This window comes from Nerophis ophidion, linkage group LG20 (genome assembly GCF_033978795.1).
Source record: "Nerophis ophidion isolate RoL-2023_Sa linkage group LG20, RoL_Noph_v1.0, whole genome shotgun sequence".
In the NCBI taxonomy this organism is placed as follows: Eukaryota; Metazoa; Chordata; class Actinopteri; order Syngnathiformes; family Syngnathidae; genus Nerophis; species Nerophis ophidion.
In genome coordinates, this window is record NC_084630.1 from 25,107,897 (window position 1) to 25,125,337 (window position 17,441).

The following is a 17,441-nucleotide window of genomic DNA, read 5'->3' on the forward strand; positions in this document are numbered from 1 at the left end:
CACTGTGACACCATTCTTCTTTTTTATTATTTTTATAAATGTGTAATGATAATGTCAGTGAGGGATGTTTAATCACTGCTATGCTGAAATTATAACTAATATTGATACTGTTGTTGATAATATTCATTTTAGTTTCATTACTTTTGGTTTGTTCTAGGTCGTGTTTGTCTCCTCTCAATTGCTCTGTTTATTGCAGTTCTGAGTGTTGCTTGGTCAGGTTTGGTTTTGGAATTGGATTGCATTGTTATGGTATTGCTGTGTAGTGGTTTGTTGTATTGATTAAAAAAATACAAAAATAAAAATAAAAATCGATTTTTTAAAAATGAAAATCGATTCTGAATTGCACAACGTAAACGATTCGATTCGTATTCGAAACGATTTTTTCCCACACCCCTAATATATATATATATATATATATATATATATATATATATCTGCGATGAGGTGGCGACTTGTCCAGGGTGTACCCCGCCTTCCGCCCGATTGTAGCTGAGATAGGCGCCAGCGCCCCCCGCGACCCCAAAAGGGAATAAGCGGTAGAAAATGGATGGATGGATGGATATATATATATATATATATATATATATATATATATATATGAAATAGTCGAGTTGGTGAATTACAAGCCACCCCTCTTAACCACGCCCCCCCGACCACGCCCCCCACCCCTCACCCCCACCCCCCGAAATCGGAGGTCTCAAGGTTGGCAAGTATGACATATACATACACATATACAAACATACATATAGATACACTTCCACATACATTGATATACATACATATACATACACATACATCTATAATACACCTCACCTTTGCTTTGAAAACGTCGGCGGTATTTCCTCCGAGCTTCAACCATATCTGCTGTATACATATGTGTCATTCAACACGTAGGTGGATGCATTGTCACAAACGTTATGGAAATATATGAAACTTTAAAAGTGTCTTAGTACTGCTTTAATGCTTCGGTCACACGCAGGATTCTCACAGGAATGAGGCAAAAATATAACCTTACTTACTGTATCCCCTAGGTCAGTGGTTCTCAACCTTTTTTCTGTGACGTAAACCCCAGTGAACATTGTTTTAATTCAAGTACCCCCTAATCAGAGCAAAGCATTTTTGGTTGAAAAAAAGAGATAAAGAAGTAAAATACAGCATTATGTCATCAGTTTCTGATTTATTAAATTGTATAGCAGTGCAAAATATTGCTCATTTGTAGTGGTATTTCTTGAACTATTTGGAAAAAATATATATATAAAAATAGCTAAAAACTTGTTGAAAAGTTAACAAGTGATTCAATTATAAAGATTTCTACACTAAGAAGTATTCATCAACTTAAAGTGCCCTCTTTGAAGAATGTAATACAGAACAATTTGGATTCATGAACTTAATTCTGAATATTTCTTCACAAAAAAAGGAATCTTTAACATCAATATTTATGGAACATGTCCACAAAAAAATTCTAGCTGTCAACACTGACTATTGCATTGTTACATTTCTTTTCACAGTTTATGAACTTACATTCATATTTTGTTGAAGTACTATTCAATCAATATATTTCAAAAGAATATTTGAACTGTTGCTATTTCTAGAATATCTTTGAAAAATTTCACGTACCCCTTGTCATACCTTCAAGTACCCCCAGGGGTACGCGTACCCCCATTTGAGAACCGCTGCCCTAGGTCCTGCTCCCCTGCTGGGGGCCTGTCAAATCTCCGTTTTGTTCCACGAACTTGCAACATTTAGTTTTAATTTGTTGCCACAAAAACACACTGGTTCTTTGGTGATGTGACGTATTGCGTGTTTGTAGACGTAAACAAAACGAGTCACCCTGTCCACCAATCAAGGAAATCAAACAGGGAATGTTCATTTACAAAAAAAAAAAATCCGTTATGACGGTTTATTTATTCTGTTATTGTTCCACTTTCCTCACCGTGAAGGTCGCCGTCTAATAACGCCTACGGAAGCCGAGGAAGGTAGCCTAGTGAGCTACATTAGCATTAGCATATTAGCACTAGCTACACAAACACACACACACGAACTTCCCAATGGCTGCCCAGTGAAAGTACAACTTGTTGCGCTGTCAATCAAGTTTCCCACCTGGAGGAGGAAAGCAAAAAAGGGGATACATTGACGGCAGGTGAGTTTATCAATACTCAGCTTTGACAGCTCGATGTTGTCGCCGGGCAAGCTAACTAGCTAAGGTTAGCTGGCCAATATTGTGTTTCTGTGCCACATATTTATTGTATATTCCACTTATTGAACTGTTGCTGGGGCTCCTTTTTGTTCGTTTCGTACTTAATTGAACATAGTTCAGTCATTCGTACCCAGTAGTGTCCCCATCTCACAATCCACTTTACTTTTTTTTTCTTCCATTTATTTTTATTGGAATCCAGCATTAGACATTCCTATCCATCCATCCATCCATCCATTTCCTACCGCTTGTCCCTTTTGGGGTCGCGAGTGGCACTGGTGCCTATCTCAGCTACAATTGGGCGGAAGGTGGCATACACCCTGGAGAAGTCGCAACCTAATCACAGACATTCCTATCCGTTACATCATATTTGCATACACCATATATTTGATGTCTGCCCCAAATGTCCCCCAAAAAATTGTTTATATCCCAGTGATGCCACCCCCCTAAAAGAAAGAAACAGCAAGAAAACAACATAATCGTATTTACATATAAATCAATTAAATCAAGAAAAACAAGTAACATAATAATAATAATAATAAATGTATCAAAATAATAATAATCAGAAATTAAATTAAATAAAATAGACAAATAATAAACAATAATTAAAAAAAATATATAGTGGCAGAGGGGTTACTGCGCCTGCCTCACAATACGAGGGTCCTGAGTTTGCATGTTCTCCCCGTGACTGTGTGGGTTCCCTCCAGGTACTCCGGCTTCCTCCCAACTCCAAATACATGCACCTAGGGATAGGTTGATTAGCAACACTAAATTGACCCTAGTGTGTGAATGTTGTCTGTCTATCTGTGTTGGCCCTGTGATGAGGTGGCGACTTGTCCAGGGTGTATGCCGCCTTCAGCCCGATTGTAGCTGAGATAGGCTCCAGCATCCCCCGCGACCCCGAAAGGGATAAACGGTAGAAAATGGATGGATGGATATACTGTAGTTATATACTAATTCGAGAAATCTAAATTAGGTTTATTGGGTGTGACATAATTGACCTAGTTTTCCCAGTATGAAGTCAATTCCTCTAATTTATAATTAATATAAGCAGTTATCGTCTCCATTTTATATATATCCATTGTGATTTCCATCAATTGCTTCAAAGTTGGGCTCTCCTGGGATATCCATTTCCTACATACTTACCAACTTTGAGACCTCCGATTCGGGAGGTGGGGAGCGTGGTCGGGGGGGGGGGGGGTGGGGGCTGGTGGTTAAGTGGGGAGTAGTATAATTCACCAACGTGAGCATTTCATATATATATATATATATATATATATATATATATATATATATATATATATATATATATATATGTGTGTGTGTGTATGAAATTCTTGACTTTCAGTGAATTCTAGCTATATATATTTATTTTATTGTATATATAAATAAAATAAATAGTTGAATTTCCCACGGCCTCCTCTCTGAGCTGCTACCTTACCGTGGTAGAGGAGTTTGCGTGTCCCAATGATCCTAGGAGCTATGTTGTCTGGGGGTTTTCATGCCCCCTGGTAGGGTCTCCCAAGACAAACAGGTCCTAGGTGAGTGATCAGACAAAGAGCAGCTCAAAGACTTCAATGGAATTACAACGAAATGAACCCAGATTTCCCTCGCCCGGACGTGGGTCACCGGGGCCCCGCTCTGGAGCCAGGCCCGGAGTTGGGGCACGATGGCGAGCGCCTGGTGGTCGGGCCTGTTCCCATGGGGCCCGGCCGGGCACAGCCCGAAGAGGCAACGTGGGTCATCCCTCCAATGGGCTCACCACTCATAGGAGGGGCCATAGAGGTCGGGTGCATTGTGAGCTGGGCGGCAGCCGAAGGCAGGGCACTTGGCGGTCCGATCCTCGGCTACAGAAGCTAGCTCTTGGGACGTGGAACGTCACCTCACTGGGGGGGAAGGAGCTTGAGCTAGTGCGCGAGGTAGAGAAGTTCCGGCTGGATATAGTCGGACTCACCTCGACGCACAGCAAGGGCTCTGGAACCAGTTCTCTCGAGAGGGACTGGACCCTCTTCCACTCTGGCGTTGCCGGCAGTGAGAGGCGACGGGCTGGGGTGGCAATTCTGGTTGCCCCCCGGCTCAAAGCCTGTACGTTTGAGTTCAACCCAGTGGACGAGAGGGTAGCTTCCCTTCGCCTTCGGGTGGGGGGACGGATCCTGACTGTTGTTTGTGCTTACGCACCAAACAGCAGTTCAGAATACCCACCCTTTTTGGGTACACTCGAGGGAGTACTGGAAAGTGCTCCTCCGGGTGATTCCCTTGTCCTACTGGGAGACTTCAACGCTCATGTTGGCAACGACAGTGAAACCTGGAGAGGCGTGATTGGGAAGAATGGTCGCCCGGATCTAAACCCGAGTGGTGTTTTGTTATTGGACTTTTGTGCTCGTCACAGTTTGTCGATAACAAACACCATGTTCAAACATAAGGGTGTCCATATGTGCACTTGGCACCAGGACACCCTAGGCCGCAGCTCCATGATCGACTTTGTAGTTGTGTCATCGGATTTGCGGCCTTATGTTTTGGACACTCGGGTGAAGAGAGGGGCGGAGCTTTCTACCGATCACCACCTGGTGGTGAGTTGGCTGCGATGGTGGGGGAGGATGCCGGACAGACCTGGCAGGCCCAAGCGCATTGTGAGGGTCTGCTGGGAACGTCTGGCAGAGTCTCCTGTCAGAGAGAGTTTCAATTCACACCTCCGGGAGAACTTTGAACATGTCACGAGGGAGGTGCGGGACATTGAGTCCGAGTGGACCATGTTCCGAACCTCTATTGTCGAGGCGGCTGATTGGAGCTGTGGCCGCAAGGTTGTTGGTGCCTGTCGTGGCGGTAATCCCAGAACCCGTTGGTGGACACCAGCAGTGAGGGATGCCGTCAAGCTGAAGAAGGAGTCCTATCGGGTTCTTTTGGCTCATAGGACTCCGGAGGCAGTGGACGGGTACCGACGGGCCAAGCGGTGTGCAGCTTTAGCGGTAGCCGAGGCAAAAACTCGGACATGGGAAGAGTTCGGGGAAGCCATGGAAAACGACTTCCGGATGGCTTCGAAGCGATTCTGGACCACCATACGGCGCCTCAGGAAGGGGAAGCAGTGCACTATCAACACCGTGTATGGTGCGGATGGTGTTCTGCTGACTTCGACTGCGGATGTTGTGGATCGGTGGAGGGAATACTTCGAAGACCTCCTCAATCCCACCAACACGTCTTTCTTTGAGGAAGCGGTGCCTGGGGAATCTGTAGTGGACTCTCCTATTTCTGGGGCTGAGGTCGCTGAGGTAGTTAAAAAGCTCCTCGGCGGCAAGGCCCCGGGGGTGGATGAGATCCGCCCGGAGTTCCTTAAGGCTCTGGATGCTGTGGGGCTGTCTTGGTTGACAAGACTCTGCAGCATCGCGTGGACATCGGGGGCGGTACCTCTGGATTGGCAGACCGGGGTGGTGGTCCCTCTCTTTAAGAAGGGGGACCGGAGGGTGTGTTCCAACTATCGTGGGATCACACTCCTCAGCCTTCCCGGTAAGGTTTATTCAGGTGTACTGGAGAGGAGGCTTCGCCGGATAGTCGAACCTCGGATTCAGGAGGAACAGTGTGGTTTTCGTCCTGGTCGTGGAACTGTGGACCAGCTCTATACTCTCGGCAGGGTTCTTAAGGGTGCATGGGAGTTTGCCCAACCAGTCTACATGTGCTTTGTGGACTTGGAGAAGGCATTCGACCGTGTCCCTCGGGAAGTCCTGTGGGGAGTGCTCAGAGAGTATGGGGTATCGGAATGTCTTATTGTGGCAGTCCGCTCCCTGTATGATCAGTGTCAGAGCTTGGTCCGCATTGCTGGCAGTAAGTCGGACACGTTTCCAGTGAAGGTTGGACTCCGCCAAGGCTGTCCTTTGTCACCGATTCTGTTCATAACTTTTATGGACAGAATTTCTAGGCGCAGTCAAGGCGTTGAGGGGTTCCGGTTTGGTGGCCACGGGATTAGGTCTCTGCTTTTTGCAGATGATGTAGTCCTGATGGCTTCATCTGGCCGGGATCTTCAGCTCTCACTGGATCGGTTCGCAGCCGAGTGTGAAGCGACTGGAATGAGAATCAGCACCTCCAAGTCCGAGTCCATGGTTCTCGCCCGGAAAAGGGTGGAGTGCCATCTCCGGGTTGGGGAGGAGACCCTGCCCCAAGTGGAGGAGTTCAAGTACCTAGGAGTCTTGTTCACGAGTGGGGGAAGAGTGGATCGTGAGATCGACAGGCGGATCGGTGCGGCGTCTTCAGTAATGCGGACGTTGTATCGATCCGTTGTGGTGAAGAAGGAGCTGAGCCGGAAGGCAAAGCTCTCAATTTACCGGTCGATCTACGTTCCCATCCTCACCTATGGTCATGAGCTTTGGGTCATGACCGAAAGGATAAGATCACGGGTACAAGCGGCCGAAATGAGTTTCCTCCGCCGGGTGGCGGGGCTCTCCCTTAGAGATAGGGTGAGAAGCTCTGCCATCCGGGAGGAGCTCAACGTAAAGCCGCTGCTCCTCCACATCGAGAGGAGCCAGATGAGGTGGTTCGGGCATCTGGTCAGGATGCCACCCGAACGCCTCCCTAGGGATGTGTTTAGGGCACGTCCAGCTGGTAGGAGGCCACGGGGAAGACCCAGGAACCGTTGGAAAGACTATGTCTCCCGGCTGGCCTGGGAACGCCTCGGGATCCCCCGGGAAGAGCTAGACGAAGTGGCTGGAGATAGGGAAGTCTGGGCTTCCCTGCTTAGACTGCTGCCCCCGCGACCCGACCTCGGATAAGCGGAAGATGATGGATGAATTTCCCACGGCACCTATCAAATACACAGTAACAAAAACACAGTTGTTCTCCTAACTGTACTGTGCTTGCTGGTTACAAAAAAAAACAACAACACTTACCTTTCACTATTTGAGTAACCTTTGTTCTGCCATTTGCGTATTGGCGAGCGATCTCCGAATCCGGGAACATAACCTTCACGGATTTGTTGTAGACATCCGCAAATGAGAACGGGATGTTGCTTCCAGCTATCAGCATAGCCATCTTTGTCTCAGCATAAGTTACACCATCGGGTCTTCATTTTGCGAGGTGGCCCATAATATTGGGTTGTGAACGATGCTGCGCTGCGGACGCTTTGTGCTTCGCTGACCGTTCATGGCTGAGTATATCCGTTCACCGTGTTCAATGGAGAAGTCTGTTGTACAAAATTTACAGGCAACATACCCTTTCCCCTTCGAACTCTCCTGGATAAACTGAAATTCTTGTTTCCATTCGTTTTGGAACTTGCAAGTGTATTTCTTCATTTTGCTCGTCGACGGTGTAATATATTGGGTTGGAGTCAATAACCAGGCGACGTGATGAAGTTACGTCTCTTTACTGTGGGCTTCAAAACAGACTCTCTAATGCATTTGTTCCTTGACTGCACTTAAATGTAGAATATATGTAGAATATATTCATATTATTCATATATTCTATATTGTATATATAATATATTTCGTCAATCTTCACTTAAACAAATTGCCAAAAGTATATATAATATATATATTATATTATTTATTATTATCATTGTTTATTGTGAGCGAACTGTGGTGCTGAATAGCCCCCCAGGGATCAATAAAGTACATTCTATTCTATTCTATGTACAGTAGAAGGCAGTATTGTCCTGTTTAAGAGGGTCACAACATTGCTAAGTCTGTTCTCATGGAGCTTGAGAGGGCGTGTCCTCCAGCTCCGACTGAATTTCGGGAGAAAATTTGTCCCGGGAGGTTTTCGGGAGAGGCGCTGAATTTCGGGAGTCTCCCAGAAAATCTGGGAGGGTTGGCAAATATGATTTCCTAGTAATGGTCTTTTTACAAGCCACTAATAGGATATTCATTAAGTGTTTATCTTTTTTCAGACAATCCTGAAGTCCATGTCCGAAAAACAAAGTCTGACTTTCAAGTGGTATTTCACATTTGAAAATATCCTGTAGGGCTTGGTCAATCTATTTTCAATAGTTCTCTATGGCGGAGCAGTCCCAGAAAAGTTAAGTTAAAGTACCAATGATTGTCACACACACACTAGGCGTGACAAAATTATCCCATCACCCTTGATCACCCCCTGGGAGGTGAGGGGAGCAGTGGGCAGCAACGGTGGCCGCGCCCGGGAATCATTTTTGGTGATTTAACCCCCAATTCCACCCTTGATGCGGAGTGCCAAGCACGGGTCCCATTTTTATAATCCTTGGTATGACTCGGCAGGGGTTTGAACTCACAACCTACCGATTTCAGGGCGGAAATCCAAAACACATGGTAATGGTTTTTATTTAAGTTCCCACAATTTTCCCCTACAATCCACTTTACATGATATATTCTGTCAACTGTTAAAAAAGTAAACCGTGTCAAACATTTTATTCTTGACTGTAACCTCATTGTGTATTAAGTTAGTTGGCAATTCTACTGACAGAAATGACGGCAAACTCTGGTTGCTGTTCAAAGTGAGGCTCCTGGTCATATTTAAGGCCATGTCTACACGAACACTGATACTTAATAAACGAGTACTTACCTCTGCGTTTAGCTCTCTTGTCAACACACAGATGCATACTTTTGTCTTTAAAAAGCGGCAACTTCTGCAAACGCTGGCCAAAGTGTAGAGTTCTAAAACTCCCTGCTTAGCGCAGGGTGTCAAACGTACGGCCCGAGGGCTGGATCAGGTCTGCAGACAGGTTTTATCTGGCTCGTGGGATGAGTTTGCTTAGTAGAAAAATTTACCTGAAATTTTTGAATGAAAGAACAGCTGTTCTATGTGCATCCACTGGATGTCACAATAGCAATTCTTTGTAGATAATGCTACATATGTACAAAATAAACCACATGATTTTAGTACATCAGTCAAGGAAAATGAGCAAACTATATAAATAACATCCTGTAATTAGATTTTAATATTTTTTTTTTTATCTTGATAGATTGAAAATTAACACCAATGAGATGACTGATGAACATCCATCCATCCATTTACTACCGCTTATTCCCTTTTGGGGTTGCGGGGGGCGCTGGCGCCTATCTCAGCTACAATCGGGCGGAAGGCGGGGTACACCCTGGACAAGTCGCCATCTCATCCGGAATACCCGGAGGGAACCCACGCATTCACGGGGAGAACATGCAAACTCCACACAGAAAGATCCCAAGCCTGGATTTGAACCCAGGACTGCAGGACCTTCGTATTGTGAGGCAGACGCACTAACCCCTCTTCCACCATGAAGCCCCTGACTGCTGAACATTATCACATAATTTATTTCGAAAATTTTAATAACGACAAATAAAGATAGAATACTATTAACCGCCACATGTAAGTGTAAAATAAACCAACAACATTATGATTTGCAAATTTTCACAATGTGATTTTTCTATTTTTAAACAAAGAAAACAATCTGAAGTTGTTTTTATTTTTAAGTTATCGTGCCTGATTTTTTTAAGTCTGGCCCACTTGGTAGTAGATTTTTCTCCATGTGGCCCCCGATATAAAAATAGTTTTGACACCCTTGGCTTAGCGTGTACACGGCACTCCTTGTTTAAATCATGAAGTTAACTTGCTTGTCTTGCTTCCATTTATGTAGATGGAGCCGAGCACGACCGTGCACGCTTGTAAAAAGCAACCGAGCAACAACAAAAAAAACATGACATAGCGTCCTCCTTGTAGTGTGTACTGATGTTAAAGACAATATACGCTTTATTACACATGTAGCATATCACTTTATCCATGATTAAATGCTTTATAATTCCCTTAAAGGGGAACATTATCACCAGACCTATGTAAGCGTCAATATATACCTTGATGGTGCAGAAAAAAGACCATATATTTTTTTAACCAATTTCCGAACTCTAAATGGGTGAATTTTGGCGAATTAAACACCTTTCTGTTTATTGCTCTTGTGGCGATGACGTCAGAACGTGACGTCACTGAGGTAATACAGCCGCCATTTTCATTTTCAACACATTGCAAACACCGGGTCTCAGCTCTGTTATTTTCCGTTTTTTCAATTATTTTTTGGAACCTTGGAGACATCATGCCTCGTCGGTGTGTTGTCGGAGGGTGTAACAACACTAACAGGGAGGGATTCAAGTTGCACCACTTGCCCGAAGATGCGAAAGTGGCAAGAAATCTCCTGCCAGACCCCCATTGAATGTGCCGCATTGTCTGCACATTTTACCGGCGATGCTAAGGCAGACATGGCACAGAGATGTATGGAACCCCTGCAGATGCATTTGCAACGATAAAGTCAACAAAATCACAAAGGTGAGTTTTGTTGTTGACTTATGTGCTAATCAGACATATTTGGTAGCGGCCTGACTGCCAGCTAATCGATGCTAACATGCTATGCTAATCGATGCTAGCATGCTATTTACCTGCGGTGCTAAAGCAGACATGGCACAGAGATGTATGGATAACCTGCAGATGCTTTTGCAATTATATTACGTTTCCTCCCACCCACATTTAATGCGAAAAAAATCACTTACCAATCGACGGATTTAAGTTGCTCCAGTGTCACAAGATGCGAAAGTCCTGATCGTTTGGTCCGCACATTTTACCGGCGATGCTAACGCAGCTATTCGGCCATGCTATGGCTATGAATAACATCAATAGCTATTCGCTCAATAGCTTCTGTTGCTTCTTCAATACTTTCATACTCCAACCATTCGTTTCAATACATGCGTAATCTGTTGAATCGCTTAAACCGCTGAAATCCGAGTCTGAATCCGAGCTAATGTCGCTATATCTTGCTGTGCTATTCGCCATTGTTTGTTTGTATTGGCAGCACTGCATGACGTCACAGGAAAATGGACAGTGTCTTCGCAGAGAGCATAAAAAAGGCACTTTAAAGCTTTTTTTTAGGGATATTCCGGGACCGGTAAAATAAAAATAAAAACTTCAAAAAATACAACAAGCTACTGGGAACTGATTTTTATTGTTTTTAACCCTTTTGAAATTGTGATAATGCTCCCCTTTAAACATGCAAAAGGGTATCCTTGGCTCGTTAGTGCGTGCTGATTTTAGAAATAATGTAGACTTCACTGCGCATGTAATACATCAACATGTTTCTAATATTTTTTTTATTCCATGAATGTTGGCTTTCAGCAGCTCTTTAATGTACCTGTCAGTACATCTAAAGCCTACTTGCCAACCCTCCCGATTTTTTCGGGAGACTCCCAAATTTCAGTGCTCCTCCTAAAAATCTCCCGGGGCAACCATTTTCCCGAACTTCTGCCGATTTCCAACCAGACAACAATATTTGGGGCAGGCATTTAAGGTACTGCCTTTAACATCCTCTACAACCTGTCGTCACGTCCGCTTTTCCTCCATAAAAACAGCGTGTCAGCCCAGCCACATAATATATGCGGCTTTTACACACGTACAAGCGAATGCAAAGTATACAACAGCCATACGGGTCACACTGAGGGTGGCCGTATAAACAACATTAATACTGTTACAAATATGAACCCTTTTCCATATGAGATGTAAATATAAACGGAATACAATGATTTGCAAATCCTTTTCAACCCATATTCAATTGAATGCTTTACAAAGACAAAATATTTGATGATCAAACTCATAAACTTTTTTTTTTTTTTTTGCAAATAATAATTAACTTAGAATTTTATGGCTGCAACACGTTCCAAAGTAGTTGGGAAAGGGCATGTTCACCACTGTGTTACATCACATTTTCTTTTAACAACACTCAATAAACGTTTGGGAACTGAGGAAACTAATTGTTGAAGCATTGAAAGTGGAGTTCTTTCCCATTCTTGTTTTAGCGACAAACTGTATTTAGTGACAGTGGTTTCTCTGAAATATTCCTGAGCCCAAGTGGGGATATCCTTTAGAGATTGATGTCGGTTTTTGATACAGTGCCGTCTGAGGGATCGAAGGTCACGGTCATTCAATGTTGGTTTCCGGCCATGCCGCTCACGTGCAGAAATTTCTCCAGATTCTCTGAACCTTTTAAGGCTATTGTGGACCATAGATGTTGAAATCCCTAAATTTCTTGCAATTGCACTTTGAGAAACGTTGTTCTTAAACTGTTTGACTATTTGCTCACACAGTTGTGGACAAAAGGGTGTACCTCGCCCCATCCTTTCTTGTGAAAGACCGAGCATTTTTTGGGAAGCTGTTTTTATACCCAATCATGGCACCCACCTGTTCCCAATTAGCCTGCACACCTGTGTGATGTTCCAAATAAGTGTTTGATGAGCATTCCTCAACTTTATCAGTATTTATTGCTACCTTTCCTATCTTCTTTCTCACGTGTTGATGGCATCAAATTCTAAAGTTAATAATTATTTGCAAAAGAAAAAAATGTTTTATCAGTTTGAACATCAAATATGTTGTCTTTGTAGGATATTCAACTGAATATGGGTTGAAAATTATTTGCAAATCATTGTATTCCGTCTATAATTACATCTAACACAATTTTCCAACTTATATGGAAACGGGGTTTGTATGCTGATTGTTAGAATGGCCACAATACTGCAAGGAGAAAATGTAAATATAATCATTGAGGACCTAAAATGTTTTGAGACCACTGTTTACATCTTTATTTAGCACTTTAGAAATGTGCGTGCAAACTGGCACAATTAGGCTCAAAGGGCTGTGACAAAGGAGGGCATCGCGCTGCGAAGACAGTTGATGAAGAGAGAATCCTGATGAATGATGAATGATGGATTGTAGAACATGATCAGCAGCTCCTGAGACAAATTGAACTTCTTGAGCTGTCGTGTCTATAGTATAGAGTCCACAGTAGACACTGTGCTGTTCAGAACGTTGAGCAGGGTGGAACTAAGGGAGGCTTTTCCTGAAGTCTGCTGTCGTCTCCAAAGTCTTGAGCGGGTTCAGCTCCAGATAGTTCTGACTGCACTAAAAAGCCAGCTGTGCCACCTCCCATCTGTGGGCAGACTCATCACCATCCTGTATGAGACTGATGAGGGTTGTGTTGTCCGTGAACTTCAAGAGTTTCACTAAAAGGCCCCTTAGGTCTTTGGTATAGAGCGGGGGTCGGCAACCCGCGGCTCTGGAGTCACTTGCGGCTCTTTAGCCCCGCCCTGGTGGCTCTCTGGAGCTTTTTCAAAAATGTATGAAAATGAAAAAGAAAAATGTTTATTTTTTGTTTAATTATGGTTTCTGTAGGAGGAAAAACATGACACAAACACTACTAATTGTTAGAGAGCCCACTGTTTAACATGTTTTTTTATGCTTCCCCGATGAGTATTTGGCGAGCACCGTTTTGTTCAACTAGTTTCGGTGGTCCTTGAACTCACCATAGTTGTGTGGATTGTGACGCAACAATTTCTTTACGTGTTTAACCTTCTCCGACGCTGCCACAGTAACACATGTTTTGTGCCACTCCTTCTTTGTCACATTTTGTCCACCAAACTTTTTATGCTGTGCTGGAATGCACAAAGGTCACTTCCTGTTCAAGAGAAAGGACGCAAAAGAAAAAGGCTCCGCTTTTGCTACTGGAGTTTTTGTTTATTCTGAAGATTTTGACCGCTGATTTCCGATCACAGCCACAGGAGAGTCACCTGGCATCCTTGACCTCATTTTGGTCAGTTGTGAGGCACTGATACGCTGAAATAAGGCAAGTTGGATGAGACGTTTGCCTCAAGCCATCGGCGCCTTACAGCAGCTCAAAGCGGTTGCCTAACAACCAAAAGCTACGGCGAGTTTACAGCTGTTTTAAAGTACTTCCAACGTCGCAGTGTTATAAGTTGACAGACTAACACCTCAAATTGATCTGTGAACAACACAAGGTACGCATTGTTGGAACAAACAAGTTAAACGTGCTGCAAGTTGCTTAAGTAACTGCCGTTTAAGACACAAGAGGCACTGTCGTCATTGATCTGCCACGATGCCAAAAGCTAAAGGGAAGGCTGAAAGCCTGAAACTTCGGTGTCAGCCGACACAGGACACAACTGGGACCAAGATTTGAGACTGGACACAGGACATGATGTGAATTGAGAAGGAGTACTACTAAAAATACTCCATGAATTAAAAGAAGATTGGAAAGAAGTGAAAGAAGAAATCAAAGAAATAAAAAAAGATCTGAAAAAAAGCAATGGAAGAACACAAACAAGATGTAAAAAGTCTGCAGCAAAATATTGAAAGTCTGCAAACTCAAATCATCACCAGAAAAAAAGGAAGTCTCTGATATGTGCCAACAATTGAAGAGCTTTCAAGAAGATATGCGCCAACAAATGAAGACCCTTCAAGAAGACAACTACATGCTGTGGAATATCATAGATGAAATGGAACAGGATAAACGAATGATATCATTGTGATAGGGCACCGAATTAAACCAAGATCCTATGCAAAGGCTGTGAATAATGAAGGTGAACCAGATGAAATGGATCTTGTCTCGGCAGAACAGCTAGTGGTCAACTTTCGGAAATCAAAGGAAATTGAAATTGACATTAATACCATCGAAACATGCATCCCACTGAACAGAAGAAACAACAACGCCACTCCAGTCTTGCTCGTGAAACTCGTAAAGAGAAAATCTAAAATGACATTGCTGAGACAGGGAAAGAAGCTGAAGGGAACAAATGTGTACATGAATGAGCATCTCACTAAACGTGATGCTGGTATCGCCAAGAAAGCACGCAACTTGAGAAAGCAGGGAAAAATCCATGGAACTTGGAGCGCAAATTTTAAAATCTACATCAAGCTGAACAGAGGTCCAGAAACAAGAGTAATTCTTGTCAATGACATCAAGGACCTGGACAAATTTTAAGTTTACACAGCTTCCACAACAACGATGATAATGGACTCTGACAGAAAACAAGCACCTAAATTCAACATCAACACTACTACGCTGCAAGGGACGACTAAAAAAGAAGACCTAGATTCAGGACTGCATCCATCTACACTTAGAGATTATTGAAACAACATCAAAGATTGTTGAGCAAGGAAATACGGAACTACAAAACTTCTGCAACAAAGAGCACAAAAACCAGGATTTGGAAAACGATATAGATCCAGATACAATTTTTTTCCCCCCACATTACTAATAATTGTTTTTATTACACAGATGAGCAATACAATAGCATCTTTAAAATAGATAATAATTGTCAATTATTCATTTTAATAGCAGAAGCTTGTATGCAACCTGCAACAACATTAAGAACTTTTTGGAACACATCAACGAACCCTTTAAAGTGATCGCGTCACAGAAACATGGATTGATGATAAAAAAGGAATAGATTTTGATCTGGAAGGATATGAACTAAACTACATCAACAGAACCAACAAAAATGGAGGAGTAGCTGATTATGTGATGAAGAACCTGAACTACAAAGTGGTAAACATGTCATTTGCTATAGAAAATATCTTAGAATGTATACCCATTGAAATATGTCAGGAAAATAGCAAAAACATAGTAATCAGTTGTATATACCGATCACCTAAGTCAAGTATAGAAACATTTGAAGAATGGATCAAGGCAACTTACATGGACAATGGTAAAAAAATAATTTTCTTATGCGGTGACTTTAATATTGACTTATTGAACCCTAACAAGCAAAAGTCTATACAATGTACAGCATCAGTTTATATCCTAAAATCACAAAGCCAAGTAGAATCACAGGACACCGTGCCACGCTTATTGATAATATTTTTCCCAATGACTTTGATAATAACACTACAAGTGGTCTACTTATAACCGACGTTAGTGATCATCTGCCAGTTTTTACAATATATGATGGAATCTGCAATAAGAACATGGAAGACAAAATGACATTTCAAAGACTGTGCACAGAGAAGAGGATGATTGCTTTCAAAATGGAGCTACAAAAGCAAGATTGGGACAATGTGTACAATGAAAAAGAGGTTGATGAAGCATATGAACATTTTTTAAACAGGTCCATAATACTTTATGACAAACATTGTCCATGGAGACAACTCAGTAGTAAACTGAGAAAGAATAATCAACCATGGATGACAAAAGGATTACAAAATGCTTGTAAGGAGAAGAATACACTATATAGAAAATTTATAGTACAAATAACTACAGAGGCAGAAGTTAAGTACAAAAAGTATAAAAACAAGTTAACAAACATACTATGATCATGTAGAAAATAATATTACAGTGAATTATTGGACAGGAACAAAAATAATATGAGAGCAACATGGGGCATTCTCAATAGCATTATTAAAAATGGCACTAAGAGGGATTACACCCAATACTTCTTAGATGGAAATAAACATAATGACAACATAAAGGAAGTAGTTGAAAGCTTTAATAACTACTTTGTAAATATTGGACCAAAATTGGAAGAAAGGATTCCAGACCCAGTTTCAATTGAGGACTATAATGATACCATAGAGCGAAATCCCAACTCGATGTTCCTCAGAAATGTGACACAGGAGGAAATAGTTAAAATCGTGAAAAAATGTAAATCAAAGACTTCAACTGATTGTAACGGAATTGATATGGATACGATAAAAAAGGTTATTTATGAGATCTCAGGACCATTAATGTATATTAGTAACCTATCATTTCAAACAGGTACATTTCCAAACAAAATGAAAATAGCTAAAGTTGCACCTATTTATAACTCTGGAGATAAACATCTATTTACAAATTATAGACCTGTTTCTTTACTTCCACAAGTTTCTAAAATCATTGAAAAGCTGTTCAATAACAGATTAGAGGGTTTCACAAATAAAAATAGAATACTTGAAGAGAACCAATATGGATACAGAGCTAATGTTTTAACTTCAATGGCTTTAATTGAAATCACAGAAGAAATTACCAATGCAATAGATAGTAAAAAATGTGCGGCAGCAGTGTTTATGGATCTAACTAAAGCATTTGACACAATTAATCACAATATTTTAATCAAAAAACTAGAATGATATGGCATCAGAGGGTTAGTCTTAAACTGGATAAGAAGTTATCTAACGAACAGGAAACAATACGTGAAGCTAGGCGAACACAATTCTACAATGCTAAATATATCCTGTGTTGTACCTCAGGGATCAATACTAGGACCTAAATTATTCAATCTCTATATAAATGACATTTGTAAAGTTACAAGAGATTTAAAGTTAGTATTATTTGCGAATGATACAACAGTGTTTTGTTCAGGAGAGAACACACAGAGGATAATACAAATAATAACAGAAGAAATGAACAAATTAAAAAAATAGTTTGACAAAAACAGACTATCATTGAATTTCAATAAAACTAAAATAATGCTATTTGGTCACAGTAGAAAAGAAAGTCAAACACAAATACAAATAG

The 17,441-nt window shown here is 41.9% G+C and overlaps 1 protein-coding gene across 1 annotated transcript in view; it reads left to right on the plus strand.

The window, feature by feature from the left end:
• The first annotated feature begins 1,819 nt into the window (after positions 1-1,819).
• elf2b (E74-like factor 2b (ets domain transcription factor)) overlaps positions 1,820-17,441 on the plus strand; it is a 101,307-nt gene continuing 85,685 nt past the window's right edge. The window contains exon 1 of the mRNA XM_061880831.1: positions 1,820-2,140. The gene's annotated coding sequence lies outside the window, so the exon portion shown is untranslated. The remainder of the gene's footprint in view (positions 2,141-17,441) is intronic.